The 16,404-nt window shown below is 39.1% G+C and overlaps 1 long non-coding RNA gene across 1 annotated transcript; it reads right to left on the bottom strand.

Moving 5' to 3' along the window:
• Positions 1–9,636: 9,636 nt before the first annotated feature.
• On the bottom strand, positions 9,637–14,986 carry LOC115921495. The gene is made up of 3 exons (XR_004062906.1): positions 14,903–14,986; positions 10,843–10,923; positions 9,637–9,656 (listed from the first exon to the last, which is right to left on the bottom strand). It is a non-coding gene; the product is annotated as an uncharacterized LOC115921495 (long non-coding RNA).
• Positions 14,987–16,404: the final 1,418 nt, after the last annotated feature.

The following is a 16,404-nucleotide window of genomic DNA, read 5'->3' as shown; positions in this document are numbered from 1 at the left end:
GGTTACCCAAGTGACTCCCAGGCACCCCAATGCTGAAAAGAAACGCACCTTTTAGAAAACTTCACTTTTTCATGCAAAATTGCTTATATGTTTTATGTACGCAAGTCAGATTGAGCAGATGATACAATATTCCCATATGTACCACTACCACTACCACTACCACTACCTCTACTACTACTACTACTACTACGACCCCTCCTCCTCAAATTATTATACTAATAATTATACTTCTTGTATTATTCCTTACCCTCTCTAAGAGAATTTGGCTGACTTCCTCAACTATATGTGACGTTCTCTTTTGCCTTGTCATGGCGTTATTGAGCGAACCGTGGATCTCGATCATCTCATCGATGTTTGGGAAGATGTAGTAAATGGTCTCTCTAGTCAGGCCGGCAATCTCTTGTTCTAACATGGGTAGGAAGAAGACTTTCCGTAGGACCTTCAGATTTCGAACGTGGGTCTCTTCAGTGTGGAACAGCTCTGTCAGGAGAACAAGAAGATATTTATACATTGAATCACTGTAACTGGAGATAAACAAGTCAATGCAAAGCGCAGCACCCCTTCGCAGAGTACAAATGGCCTATATAAGTTAGAACAAGTTACCTCCATTAGACTATATTATTACATTACTAGGCAAGGAAGATAACCACATTTTCGCATATATAATTAGGTATTTTCGCATATTTAATTAGCTATGACCTTTGATCTACATACTCCGAAATCGAAATTGGCCTGTATTTTGTTACCATGTACCTTCATATCAAATTTCTTAAAAATTCATCAAACATTACTAAGTGGCCAACATATACATGGAGAGTTTCGAAGAAGAAGCGTTGGACACATGTCCCCTCTCTTGCATGCCTCGTGTTTGGAAGAGATACGTAGATGACACCTTCATCATAGTTCCCATCTCTGAAACAGATAAGCTGCTTAAACACATGAATAGCCTTGAACCAACCATACATTTCACATCAGAGATAGAGTGTGAAGGGAAGATAGCATTCTTAGACACTCTAGTTCATAGACACGACAACCATAGGCTCTCCACCTCAGTCTATAGGAAGCCTACCCACACAGACCAGTACATAGCGTTTGACTCTCACCATCCCATATCGGTGAAGAGAGGTCTAGTGAAATGTCTATTTGACAGAGCTTCACGCATTGTGACAAGTCCACAACAGCCATGCAAAGAACGGACCCGTGTTCACAGTGCCCTGAGTCTCAACGGTTACCCACGCCGTTTTATACACAATACCAAGAATAGGTCGTCGGAACCCAGGGATCAGAAGGTATACAAGACATTTACAGTCTTGCCGTACATTGATGGGGTCTCCCAACAACTCAAGCGCCGCCTAGAGAGCCATGGCATTCAAACGGTTTTCAGATCAGATACCACCCTACGTCAACAACTTACACGCCCCAAGGATCCAATAAGAGCATAAGAGGGACGTCAGACTTCGCCGAACTGACAACTCAGCCGTAGCCGAACATGCTTGGGATAACCAGCATCAACCAGACTGGGACGGGGTTCAGTGCCTTTCCCAGGAACGGCATTGGTATACACGGAGGGTAAAAGAAGCTATCAATATCCGTCTCAATCCTAATAATTTCAACAGAGACAACGGGATCGATATCCCCAAATTTTGGATGCGGACGATACGCCGCCATGACACTCACCCTCCTGGCGTCCAACACCTGTCGATTCCATTCAGCAGACGGTCCGAGCCAGCGGCCCATTGATTGGTTGAGTACCGTATGCGTCGGCCAATAGGCCTGGTGCATTAGCCGAACCAGCGGCCGAACCAGCGGCCTTGGTGATTGGTCGATCACCCTGTGCGTCGACCAATAGGCATTGTGCGTTATTGTTCCAATTATCGATCAAATTATAGACCGCTCCGCCGGTCCTCCCGTAAAGTCTAAAAGACCCTTGCTTACAGTAGTTTTCATCACCTGACGAAGTGTTGCAGATAGCGCATTAAACGTCGTGAACTTTTAGATTCCTTATTGACCACATTGCGAGACAAACGAATATCACTAGCGATATTATTTTTGATATTACTAAAGTTATCGAACAGAAACAAGATTCGCATATATGAGCTATGACCTTTGACCTACAAAGTACAAAATCAAACTTAGGCTGTGTTTTGATACCATGTACCTTAATATCAAATGTCATCCAAATCCGTAAAAGATTACTAAAGTTATCGAACGGAAACCAGATTTGTAATGTTATGGAAGGACGCAAGGACAGACGGCAGCGACTTTGTCATTGAGGGGATAATAATACTCTTCATTCATGATTAAAAGTTCTTTTCATGGAGGTAGTACAAAACTTTAGACAGGACCTTGAGACTTCTTTCTTTGGTCTTCTCTGTGTGAGGCAGCTCTGCTATAAGTACAAGAAAATATTTATTTATGAACTGAAACATTGTCAGTTGAATTAATAAACAAATCTTTTTAAACAAGTTAAAGACTTTACATAGACCTCAAACTCCTGATGTGGATCTTCTCTGTGTGGTAATCTGATATTTTGTCTGTTTGGAGCCAAAAGGGCGTTAACTCATTATTTTACACAGAGTGAACACCCTTCTGGCTCTTTACACAGACGATTTGATCCGGCAACAAGTAGTTAAATCAGAACTGATTTTATTATTTACTATATAAATCTATGTATCTACCGATACATATTATTGCTTAGTCCTCCAGACAAGCAAGCCATTGAGAGACACCGCTATACCCTTATCTTGCTCTCTTACGAGCAGTCCAAGACACAAACTAGGGACATGTTGCCAGTCAAGAAGAGGGGACGGAGGGAGAGACATAGGTAGATACGTAGATTTATATAGTAAATAATAAAATCAGTTCTGATTAAACTAATTCGCCTCAATCAACATATCTACCTATTATTGCTTAGACCAACACAGATGTAAGCGGGGGGCATGTCCCAAAAGGAGGTTAGCGGGGGCCAAGGAAGACGTTGCCGCCCTCAACGGCGCCGTAGCAAAAGACTCTTCACTGTCTGGAATATCCTTCAGATAAAAGAAAGTGAAGGTGTTGGGGGAAAGCCAAAAGGCAGCTTTCATATGGCCTATGGTCGGGAGGATAGTCGACAAATGCTCCATGCGAAAATGCACCGGAGCGATGGGGAGGTTGATCCTCTGCATGTTGAGCATCAACCTCAGTTTCCCCGAGCGCTTGGGGATGATAAAGATCGGAGAGAGACTCAGCAATGGGTGGTCTGCAACCCGTTCTATAGCACCCTTCTGAAGCAACATGAGAATCTCGCTTGAAATGAGCTGCTGGAAAGGAGCGGACAAGGAAGGCAGACAAACTAGAATGGCCCAGCCCAGGAGGGGCTCTACCAGTTCTATGTAAAAGCCCTCTCGCACGACTGAGAGCATGAGGGATGAGTGTCTGCAGTGACTGATAGCTTCCCAAGAGGGAAGGAACCACCGGAGCCGTCCGCCCACCCCGTCTCTGAGTGTCCCGGGCAACGCCTCAAAAGGGCCACTTGGTCTGGGGGAAAGTTTGAAGACTTGCGTCCTCCCCCCCCCCCCCTCCCCCGAACCTCTAGCAGACCCCCTGCCATGGCTTAGCCGAGGCTGGGGGAAGGGTGCCGCAGCACGGAAGGGTCCCAAAGCACGGCGGGGTGCCAGTGCCAGAGCCCACTGTTTTGATGTGGATGCAGCAGGCCGGCAAGTAGGCCATATCGACCGTCTGCTTCTTCCGATCAATGTCCTTCTGCAAAACAGAAGGAAATGTCTGAATAAAGAAGACGGACAACTCTCCCCAGGGATAGCTGGGGTAAAAGTGTCAGGGAGATATTTCTGGGAGTATTTGGAGGCAGAGTCCCAGTCTGACTGACGGGCAAGGGTCACTGATCCCCATTGCTGGGGGAAGCTACCTGTGGTAGCTGCCGACATCTCCCCTGGAGGCGCACCGAGGGCAGCGGGAGCTGAGGGTCTAAACCCCACCAACGGGCCGACGGCACGGGATGGAAAGCCAACAAGAAGCATCAGGCACCCGGACCCAAACGGCATATCAGATGTCAGAGCAGCCACCCACGAAACCCCAGAGAATGAACCTGAGTTCGAGTCAGGTCCGACCGGGTCTAGGGATAAGGGCCAAGCCTCCGCCTGAACCCTGGGCACCTGTTGGGACTACTGGGAACCCTAGTTGCCCAAACATTTGTTCCATCAAGCCCCGAAATTAAAGAAAAGGCCGACTGCGGCTTAGACATCTTCTTAGCCTTCTTAGCTCCCAACCCAGCCAGAGGCTGGGCCATTGAGCTCTTCCGCTTCTTACTTGCCGACAAGGGGGACGAAAACAAGCTTCGCTGCCTTGCTAGCTTTCTTCACATTTGTCTTGTTATGGCAGCTGGACAAAGCCAGGGGCAAGCTGTACTAGGCAGTGCAGTAGCTGACTTACCAAGGGTGAATCTGTGGAAATATAAACAAAACAAGCTTTCCAAAGAAAGCAAAAAACCAAAGACTCTACAAACTTTCTTAGCGTCAACAAATTATCCTAACTAAGTAGCGAAACAAAGGCCACTACAAACAAAAGAGTCAACAATTTTTCTAAAGATCTAAAGAAAGCAAAAAACAAAGGAGTTGACAAGCTTTCACAAATCATTAAACTAGATGGACCTTCGACCGCGCGCAGTCGAAAATGATGCCTCCGCCATGGAGCGATTTTACAACCCAAAACAGAAGCGAGCTATTTTTGCATACATAATGAGCCCTGTAACCTTTGACATTTGGCCTCGTTACCCCAAAATCTATTCAGTTCATTGGCTCTGCAAGATAAATACATGACCCAAGTTTGGCGGGAATCCATCAATGGGTTCTTGAGATAACGCGTTCACAAGCTATTTTTGCATACCTAATGAGTCCTGTGACCTTTGACATTGGATATTGTGACCCCAAAATCTAATTAGTTCATTGGCTCTGCAAGATACATACTGACCCAAGTTTGGCGGGAATCCATCAGTGGGTTCTTGAGATAACACGATCACGAGAACGGAACGTACGTACGGACGGACGTACAACCCGATAACATAATGGCCCGAATTCACAAAGCAAGGTTTGTCCTCAGACCATGGTTTTCGTACGTCATATGACGCGTTTTAGACCTTGGTTCAGACCTTGGTCTGAAATACATTTCACAAAGCAAGTTTGTCCTCGGACCATGGTTTTCGTACGTCATATGACGCGTTTCGGGTTTGAGTTCAGACTTTGGTCTGAAATTACATTTCACAAAGCAAGTTTGTCCTCAGACCATGGTTTATGTACGTCATCAGACCCGAAATTTACAGACTGCTCAGAAGGGAGGTTTGTAATTTCTCAAACCAGGTTTGAGAGCTATCAACCAATCCGTTTGCAGCACTGGGTGGAGATAATTTATGCTCGATTGATTTCTCCAAATAATTCACCGCCAAAACAATCTACGATACTATCTGGTCAGCCCGATTTTAGTGCAATTGAAATCTCTTAATCTCTCGATCCTTTCCTTAAAATCGTAAGTATAAAACCTGTACATGTAATCGAATCCATACTCTTCACTTTATTGACATTTCATTATGTGATATGCTTTATAACTTTCCATTTACCATGAAATGTTCGGTGTTTTCATATCCGACAGCCTCTCAATTCCAGCGTTCAGGGACCGAGTCTGAGGGAGCTCAAGTCCAACGCCCAAGGCGGCGGCGGAGCTCGCACCCCCTGACCCTGGGCTGGAGTTGGGCCTAGCCGGGCCTAGAGTAGACTATATCTGAGTATGACTGTCATGTTTAATTTTGTCTTGTTGTCAACAATGCCATGACACATGCCAATTAGACTAGGCCTAGACCTACACTAGTTATTACAAATTCATGATAATGATAATAATACCAGGCTCTAGCCTAGGCCTGGCAATGATGTCCATCACTTGTTTCACTGGTACCTAAATAGAAATTGAAGTGGCATCAGCAATGCCAATGTTCCCCAAAATGAATCGCACTGACAAGCATAGACCAAAAGCTTCAGTCTCTCTATATCGCCGGTTGTTCCACTGAGACTACGTCTGGCTCCACTAGACCTCCAATTATATAATTTCAACAAATGTCAGTTTTATTAAAGAAATGACCCATATCAGATGGTTATTTCTGTTTATGACAAGCAAAGCTTTTAATAAATTTAGATCTGGTTCTAATTGTCTTAATTAACTTGTCTTGGTCTCCAGAGCCAGGATCACCCACAAAGTCACAAGCACAAGTAACATTTCTTTATTCTAAAAACTTTGTTTAAACATTTGTTTCATTTTATCTTCACTCCAGTAAAGATGGTATAAATGCAGCTGATTCAGCATAATGAGCTGGTGTACCTGGAGGAAGAGCTGGAGCAATATATAGCAGCACAACAGGGCAGAGGCCTCTGAGATTGGGAAAACCCGGTGGAGGATGAGCCTTTTGTTTTAGATTGAGGTACTTTGAATTCAAATTCTGTATTGGGAAAGTTGCCGAAAACATGGCCAAACTACTTGATGAATATTGTTAACATAGCTATAAAAAAGGGCTTCTGTTGTAAAATCCAACTCTAGTGTCGTTATTAAAATGCAGAAATATTTCAATTCATGTTGACCGCCTAAATTCACTGTTCGTTTGCCCCGCTCCGCTGGTCTGCCTACGACCGTGCAAGCCCCCAATGCCATGCACATGTGTGTTTACATATATTTATTCAATTTATAAGCATTTTCTGTCATATTCCATACATTGATAGATAAGTTATGATATTTATTCTTTCACATGGTAGGTGATGAAAGCATAATTTTCATAATTTGTGTGTGGGGCATTTCCCAATACTGTTATTTGGCTTTAATACATGAGGAAATTATTAAGATTATGTGTTGGAAACAAGTTTGTGATTTGTTGTTTTGTGTACTTAAATTTTTAAAAAGGTGAAGCCGTGAAGGAGATTAGAAAAGGCATGGACAATTTTGTCTTTTACGTTAAACTGATTCACACCACATCTAGAAATCAGGATAATTTTTTTTTAAAGTGACAGTGACAGTTGGGGATGCAAAAAAATAATAGCATAAACCAGCAAAAAAATTATTTATTTGAATGCTTGTTTTTCCTTTTTTTAAAGTTGATATTCATTGATTTCAAAAACTAACTTTATTTTCATTATTGCAAAGTTGAAACTTTGATTCGACAAGGTTATCAAAATTCAATGCTTGGAAACATTCGAAGTAATGATTATTATAAATTACAAAACGCTTAAATACAGCCCCGGCATAGCACCGGAAGAGCTCTCCGAATGCTGCTGAGATGTGTGAGATCACAGTATGGACATGGCTTGCACAAGCAGACGATGCCCCATGACATCTCACACATTTCCAGTGCCTGTGTTTTCATCTTTTCTTGAGTTCTTTCTCTTACTTCACTACCGTCAGGCTAAATGTATAATCTATTGCCTCACTCTTAACCCCACGCATGGTTTTATTTTGATGACAAATGCAGCGATACAAAAATACAGGAATCTGTCGCTTGTAAACAAAATAAGACGCCATTGTATATTCAGCTGCACACACCGGGGTATGTTCGGCGTTTCAAGAGGGAACAAATGCCGTCCTTAATATCATTCCGGGGGGTTTTCAATTTGAAAGTCTGGTTTCTTTGATTGTTAATTAACCCCTATCCTGTGTATTTACAAGCAAAAGATTTTAGTTATCAGAATCGGGTCATATCCCTTTTGAATGGTTTGACATGCCATTACATTTATATACACTAAACTCATTATAATTTGACAAATAATAGCTTTGAAATTATGTTCATTCTCTATGGGATGTCGTCTGCTTGGGCAGTGTTGGTCCATATAGTAACGTCATTAAAACATCATTATTTTTCCGGCGAATCTCTCGTATATCCCAGCTGCTATGGAGGTGGTTGTATTTGTATTTTTATAAATCACCCGATATGTAGTTGACCTATAACTTGTACGATGGCCATCTGTTAGCTTACCAGTTTCTAGTGATACATTAGTTGACATATTTGTGATTTTCTTTGAATTTCACCTTTAAGGGTAATTTGATCTAAAGGATGCATGGTGAGGAGGCGGCATGCCGTGTCACATTCATCTCTTTGCCGAATGGAGAGTAGTGAGGAATGTTTCCGAAGCTGTTGTCAGAAGAAAGGGACAAGTCATGAAGTTTCCTACAAGTTACAAGGCAAAGAGTGACTACTATTCAGAAGCAGTTTTTCCAGTACTGCAGATTTCCAGGAGTTGTGGGTGCTGTTGATGGGACACATGTTTACATCAGGAACCCTGGTGGGGCAAAGAGCCAGGTACTACTTCAATAAGAAGAACAGGTACTCCATCGATGTTCAGGTGAGAATAAATGAATACATTATGACTGGATCCAGCACGGCTTTCCCTTTATACCTTTTTTTTGTAGGTTGCAAAATTTTCACATTAGATATATACACTCTCCAGTCTTGTGTGTTGTACATCCATGCTAATTCATTGGTGACCAATGCAAGATTTCTAGTGGCAAAATGGATATTAAAGTAATATTCCCATACCGGTACTCATTTCACTGCCTTTGTACACAGTTAAGAATATACAATGGATAGTTAAAGTTAAAAATCCTAACACTCGTTAATATCTTTATTGCGAAACAAAAAATGTGACTAAGGGTAAGAACCGAATCAAAATTGTTAGAAAACAAAACGGAACAGAAATTTACTAATTAAGAGGCACCAAAAACGCGACAAAGAGTTAAAAACTCAGAATTTAGGGCACGGTGACTTAGCTATATCCAGACAAGATGGCTGCGAGAAGAGAGAGGAAAATTGTGTGCGCGCGTGGTGCGTACGTGACGGTATAGTGGTGTCTTTTGCCTCAGTCACACCTTTGAGTATTTGGCTTGCGTATTGCTGCATATTTATGGCAAGCCGTTTTAACATTTATTCCTATTTCTTGATACCAAGAAATTAATTCTTTATATTAAGAATAACGAATTAAGAATCAAGAATTACCAATGCTTTACAACAGAAAATCATTTCTTAAAATCAAGAAATAGGAATAAATGTTAAAACGGCTTGCCATAAATACGCACCAATACGCAAGCCAAACACGCAAATATATGACTGCATGAGGCATTAGGGGTGGGGGTATGCACAATTGTGACTTTTTTTTCTCGATGGCTTGCTTGTCTGGAGGACTAAGCAATAATAGGTACCGGTAGATACGTTGATATATTGTGGTAAATTACGCCTTGCTATGTTTCTTCACAGGTACAGGATTTTAGATTACATAGAGACAGCGCCCTCTAGACTCACCATTGATGACCTCTTGCCGTTTGAACTCCTTTGGTTTGAGTTTCTTGATGACGTCTTGGTCGATCTTCTTCTGCCAGTTAGGAGTGTTCATCTCAACCTCCATGTCCGAGTCGTCCTCCTCAACAACTCTAAAGTCGTGACTTCGACTGAGGATTAGAAACCAAGCATTCTTAAAGTTATCAATCTGGTCATTACTATCAAAGCATAAGATGACGTAAGATAAAATGCATTGGAAATATGTGAGTACTGAAAATGAAATCCTTCCCATCGGTTTAGCAGATTGCATAAGCCTTCATGTTTGAATCCCCCCTATGTCTTTGGGGAATCTTGACTTCGACTGAGAAATAGATCCTGAAGTTGATCTTGAGTTCTGTTAATGAAAAAAATAAATTCTCACAGGATCAAAACTAACTTTCACTTGTTGATCAAGATTGCTAACAGTTCAGTTCAGTCTTTATATAAACAAGTCAATGCAAAGTGTAGCATCCCCTCGCAGGGTACAAATGGCCTATACACGTCAGAACAAGTTACCTCCATTGGACTATACTATTACATTACTAGGCAAGGAAGTTAACCACATTTTCACATATATAATTAGGTGTTTTTGCATATTTAATGAGCTATGACCTTTCACCTTTGACCTACATACTCAGAAATCAAACTTAGGCTGTACATGTATTTTGATACCATGTACCTTCATATTAAATTTCATTAAAATGTGTCAAACATTACTCAAGTTATCGAATGGAAACCAGATTCGCATATCTAATGAGCTATGACATTTGACCTGCATACTCGGAAATTGAACTTAAGCTGTGTTCTATACCATGAACCTTCATATTAAATTTCATTAAAATCTTTCAAACAATATTAAAGTTATGGATCGAAAACCAGATTCGCATGTTTAATGAGCTATGACCTTTAATCTACATACCGGTACTCAGAAATTGAAATTAGGCTGTGTTTTGAAACCATGTACCTTCATATCAAATTTCATTAAAATCCTTCAAACATTACTAAAGTTATCAATCGGAAACCAGATGTGTATTTTTTCGCATATTTAATGAGCTATGACCTTTGATCTACGTACTCCAAAATCAAACTTACCCTGTATTTTGATATCATGTACATATAAAATTCCATTAAAATCTGTCAAACATGACTGAAGTTATCGATCGGAAACCAAATTTGTTACGGACGGACGGACGAACGCACGGAAGTACAAAAGGAAGGACAGACGGCAGCGTTATTATATCCCCTCCGACCTTGTCGGCGAAGGGATAATTATTTCTGCCTAAAGACTTGGATTTAAAAAAAATGTATAATAGTTTGAAGATCGGTCGTGGTTCAAACTTGAAGCAAACTTCATGTTTACGGTACTATTAACCACCAGCATGTCTGCAATGTCCTTAATGACAAGATAACCTCAAAGTTAAAAATATCAAGCTTAACTTAAAGTTACAGATTTTTTCGTGACCTAAGATTTTCTTACTAGAATTTGAGATCAGATAAGGGTTACTTACTTTGTTGATAGACTTGATGATGAGCTAGTTTTAGATGGTGATAGTACAGCAGCCACGGACTGTCCATCCATAACAACATCACTAGAGAGAGAACGAGAGAAATTATGATCTTGACGAAACTTCAAAACACTTCACAATTCATGCTCTCCTCAGAAACCTAATCCTTGAGATTGTAAATGTACATGTAGGATAAGAATAATTACATTTTCATGGGTCTGAGGGAAACACCCCCTCCCCTCCTCTTTATAATTCAAAGGGACCCTGAAATTCAACAATTATACAAGGTCAATAATAATAAAATAATATGTATAATGATCCACTCATCTCTTTGAGATACCTCTCTTTTTTACCCCTTTTTTGTACCAGGCTTTCCACAAGATAAACATACCGTTGGATTTTAATATCAATCTTCATTGGCAAACAGAGCAGAATGTATTTTGCTTCTCTATAACCAGGTTTATCTAAACATTGAGCATCAATAATTCTAAACATCAATGCATATCTCGGTATATCTTGTACTACAAAGATTTGTAATCGTCCTTTACAATATTGATCTATGTAACTTGTTAATAAATACATTTTTAAAAATTTAAAAATAGACATGTACCACTTTTTTGGAACAAGTATAGGTGTGCTGTTCCAACTAAAATTTGAGATAAAATAGAGCAAAAATAAGCGAGATACTGCTTAATAAACAATGTCATCTAGATTCATGATGTGAACGAAATTCACCTTCCATAGGCATAACACGCAAATGAAGAAATTTCTGACAGGTGGCCTTTAATTGAATTTTGCATTATTTATTATTGCTGAGGGACCTTACTTGAATCAATCTTATTTAACAATGACTTTTTCATAGCTAATTGATAAGATTTTTCTTATCCAAATTGGCAACACTTGTATTTTTCTATGATTGCTATATTTTTTGGTATAAACATTCATGTATCTGAAATACGGATGCATGTATAGTAAACGTGCAGATCATAAAAACCTGCCAATCTAATTTGCATGGAATAACATTGATTTTTATCTGTTCAAGAATTTGTCAATTTTGAAAGTTAATGAATTTATTCTGCCTTTCTTTCAAAAATATATGGTATCAAATGCCAATGGACACATAGTATGTACACTACTTGCCCTTTCTGCTCAATGCATATTTTATATACTAAATCGTATGAATCAAAGTTATTGAGCCACCCCCCCCCCCCAAAAAAAAAGGAGGAATGATGTGGGCAATTGTTTTGAATCAATACAAATAAGCAGGTGCTCTCTTGCAAAATGCTGACCTTTATCTTTAAAAGCGTGTAGGTCAGACGTAGTGTATAAATAAAATAGCCTATTTGTTTATGTTTTAAGCACCCTCCAATGAAGGAAGAGATCATAGATCATGTAGTATATATGAGCGACCACAAAGGTAACTCTTTCTCGGATGCTGCTATTGTGGTCCTTAGTGATTTCACTGATCTAGATACAACCCCGTACAGCGGCATCTCAATGTCGACAAACTTGTCAAGCAACCAACTAGACAGAACCGCATACTTGATATGATCTTTACCGACAGGGGAGATTCTAACAAGGACCTCTGATAACAGCCCTTATTGAAATAATGCCCTTCTGGCTCCAAACAGACTATTTACACTATCTGTGATTAACCAATGATATTGTTTTTATACTATTTGTACACTTTCTACTTAACTTAAATTCCAAATTGCTGCATTAAATCTACATGGGAAGTGGCCCATGTATGTTTGCAATATGTCAGGAATTTCACGAGAAGTGTTTTGTACTACACTGCAAACACCAGGGTGTTAAATTTTGAACACCAGCCCGGAATAGAAAAAAACAACACCCTTGGTGTTAATTTCACGTCCGTTCACGTCCTTTCAACACCAACAGTGTTGAAATATTTAATTACAGGTTGATGTTCCAAGTCTTGGTGTTATACATGGTGTTAAACTTGTGCATGCGCATAAGTTAGTGGATTCAAGCAAAATCATTGGACGACAGTTGTCATATGATATGACGTCGTATCGTGCATGCGCATGCGCGAGCTTGCTGTCAATAATCTCTTTGGGATATCGTGGTTATAGAATTTTTAGTCAAGTGTCGTGGTCGAGTGGTTTAAGGCGCTTGACTTGGAGATGCGAAGGTCGAGGGTTCGAATCCCGACACGACATCAATATCCTTTGCCATTATCATTATTATTATTATTATATTATATTATTATTATCCTATTTCATCAGCGCAATCATGCCGTTAAGTGTGAAAATTTGTTCTGCAGACAGAAAAGTTAGAAAATTGTTACCACTAAATCCAACAGACATCACAGGATTCTTTGAATTGAGTGTTAAATCATTGGTATTGATTTTAACAAAAAAATCAGGATTAAATTCTACACACCACTGGTGTTGAAAGAAATGGTGTTGAATTTTTTAATACCAAAACTAGAATTGAACTTTAATACCAAGTTGAAATAATGGTGTTAGGTTTTAACACCAAAGGCGGAATTACTTTAACACCAGGAGTGGAATTGAATTGTTTAATTCCAAACCCTGGTGTTAAATAACACCAGCTGGTGTCTTCCGATATAGATATCAGGAAAGCGTTAAATTTAACACCAATGGTGTTGAATTCAACACCCTTGTTTTTGCAGTGTAGTATCAGGATTAAAAGGGATTACGAATACTCATTCAATATGCCCATTGTATTTACATTATTGTGCTAAGTGGCGAATGAAGCAAGTCACCAAAAATGCTTATTGGCATTCGCAGCACATAACAGGTTAACAAGTTTCAAATATGCTGGAAAAAAATGTAACGAATACAGAATTACTAAAGCTTTCGTCTTGCATATCAGAGTGTATCGCAAGAAAGAACAGAAACATGAAATTCTGTTCATTCTTGCAATTTAATCTGATGAGTGTAAGACGAAAAGCTTTATTACGTCTCTATTCATTGCTATACGTCAATTTTGTAGTTGAAATTGCACCAAGTATATGATTAACGCTAAATTCTATCAATCAAAATTCAGATTTCAACAAATCACTTGCCCCTTCTGGCTATCAAATTTTTTCCCAAAGTAGTACACAATGTTCAGCATACTCCTTGGTTAAGGGTGCTTGCTCACAGAGAGACACAAGGTGCATTCATTAGTAAACTCATTCACAACCAAAATTAAAGTAAATCCATGCAACCTAACTCTATTTGATGTCTACTGCTGAGAGCCAGAAGGGCGTTAACTCATTGTTGTTTGAAGGAGTTAAAACCCTTCTGGCTCTTAACTCATAGCCTGCCATGAGGCTACTCTAGTTACAATTTGGAAGCAAATCAATCTTTGGCGTAAAATGTCATCTTTGTCATGTTAAGGATTCTCAAACAAAAACATCTCACGTAACAATCATGATACTAATAAGCCAGTTCACGGTTGCAGTCTGAGCATGAGCAGATAAAGGTCATTGCAGAACGAATTGTGAAATACATTGAGACGGAATACTGGATACGTGCTCATGAAAGTTATGTAATTATTATTCATTTATTCACAAGCAGAGCAGTCCATGATACACAGGTGGAAGTATTCTTTGAAAAGGGGACACAAAGGCTGCTAAGTATGTAGCATCTCCATCGCTGTAGGAGTGATTATTTCAAAATGTAACAAGTGGGACCTCTTCATGTTTTGAAGATCTGTGGATATTCGGGGTCATTGCAGCCATGTGCTAACCGTGAACTGGTCTATTATAATCATAGCTATAATTATAATCATTATACAAATTTAATCATAATAATCCGAATGGATGATTACTAAAATGCAAAAATGTGTCTTGAAAAACAGAGGCTGAATGAAATGGTATAGAAATGCATCTATCATCACTCGCTTGTCATAAACAAATATTACTCTATACAAATATGAATCGTTATTAATACAATTCATGTACATTCTGAACCATCACTTTACTCCATTGACTATCTATCAATTGATACATCCAATGGAAAACTAGCAATTATATAAATGAAATGAATTAAAAGGATCTATAAGTTCAAAAATAATTAAAAGAGTAACTCACCTTATTGATCGCTTGTTCTCACTGATTCTCCTTCCTTCTTTCTTCTCTTCTTTCTTCTCTTCTTTCTTCTTTTCTCCCTAGAAATGATACATGAATGAAGTTAGAGGTCAAAGGTCAATTAATGAGTACATAAGTATGGACAAATTGTTTTTGTGTCAAATAGCACTATCCTTCACGTTACAGCATTACAAACAAAAGAGATATTATTTCAATGCTAATTTTTTTTCAATAAAATAATTATCTACCTATACTAAGCAATTTGAGGTGTTTTTTTAAAAGCAATTACCTTAGTTTCAAATTGATACATATTCTTGCATAAGACTTATAATGAACAATGAATTAAATGAATTACTCAAATGTAGACATCAAAAGTATGTTTGGAATTCAAAAAAGAAATTTCAGTTGCTAAACAAAATCTCTCAGTAAAAAAACCTTTGTCGTTTTTATTCATTTTTCCTCTGGTTTCTTTCCACCCAACGACTCTAACAGGATATGGTTTATGTTAACAAGATTATGGCAATAAAATAACACATAAATAAATACCACAAACTATTATTACATACATTGTAATTATTGATAAAAATGTTATAACAAAGATATGGTATTAACAGGAAGTACTTTACAACAATCTATACAAAAGTACATATGTATTTCTCTAACGACGTGTTCCATGATGCACAAAAATACTGCGATGGGAATATACTAAAGAAATATATATATGACTCATGTACAACACAGATGGTTCCACTATGGCGTACTAAGGAATGGATGACAGCCTCTCCGCTTGTAAAGTTCTAGACATGGTGATGGTTTTAAATCTATGACATTAAAAATGTAACAATAGGGAAACAAGTCCACAATGGAAACGGTTGACAGCTATCATATTCAAATCCCAAACAGGTTCAATTGGAAAGCATCAATTTTATTTAAAAAAGTACTTATCACTGATCCTCATAATCATCATCAGTATTATCATCATCAACAAAAACATTCTTATCAACACCATTGTGATCATTACTATCGTTATTTGTCATGCTCCTCCTCTTCCTCAATCATCATCCTCACTATCCTCATCCTACTTTTCATTGTCCTCCTCCTTCCCCTTCTCATCATCATCATCATTACTATCAACTTTACCGTCATCATCACTATCAACATTACCGTCATCATCACCATTAACACTTCTCCCCTAAAATAACATAATGCTTAGATTTTGCTGGGCCTTAAGACGCCTCTGCTATGGCAAATTGAACTTGGAAGACATTGTGGTCATCGGAGTATCATTGTAAGTTTCTTTTAATCAATACAAAGACACAGATAAACTAAAGTGCATGTACTTACAGCCCATCACTATAACATAGTCCACATACTCCAGCAAGCAACGACCACTGGTCACGGCCTTCCTGGCACACTGATAATGACATTTAAGACTTGCACTGTTCAAAGTATGTTCTGATGGGTCCCTTGGTCCGAGAGGGGTAATGACTTTGATAGGGGTAATG

Source organism: Strongylocentrotus purpuratus, unplaced genomic scaffold, assembly GCF_000002235.5.
Source record: "Strongylocentrotus purpuratus isolate Spur 01 unplaced genomic scaffold, Spur_5.0 spur5_scaffold_1, whole genome shotgun sequence".
NCBI classification, from domain to species: Eukaryota; Metazoa; Echinodermata; class Echinoidea; order Camarodonta; family Strongylocentrotidae; genus Strongylocentrotus; species Strongylocentrotus purpuratus.
This window is presented reverse-complemented; position numbering and strand designations above follow the sequence as displayed.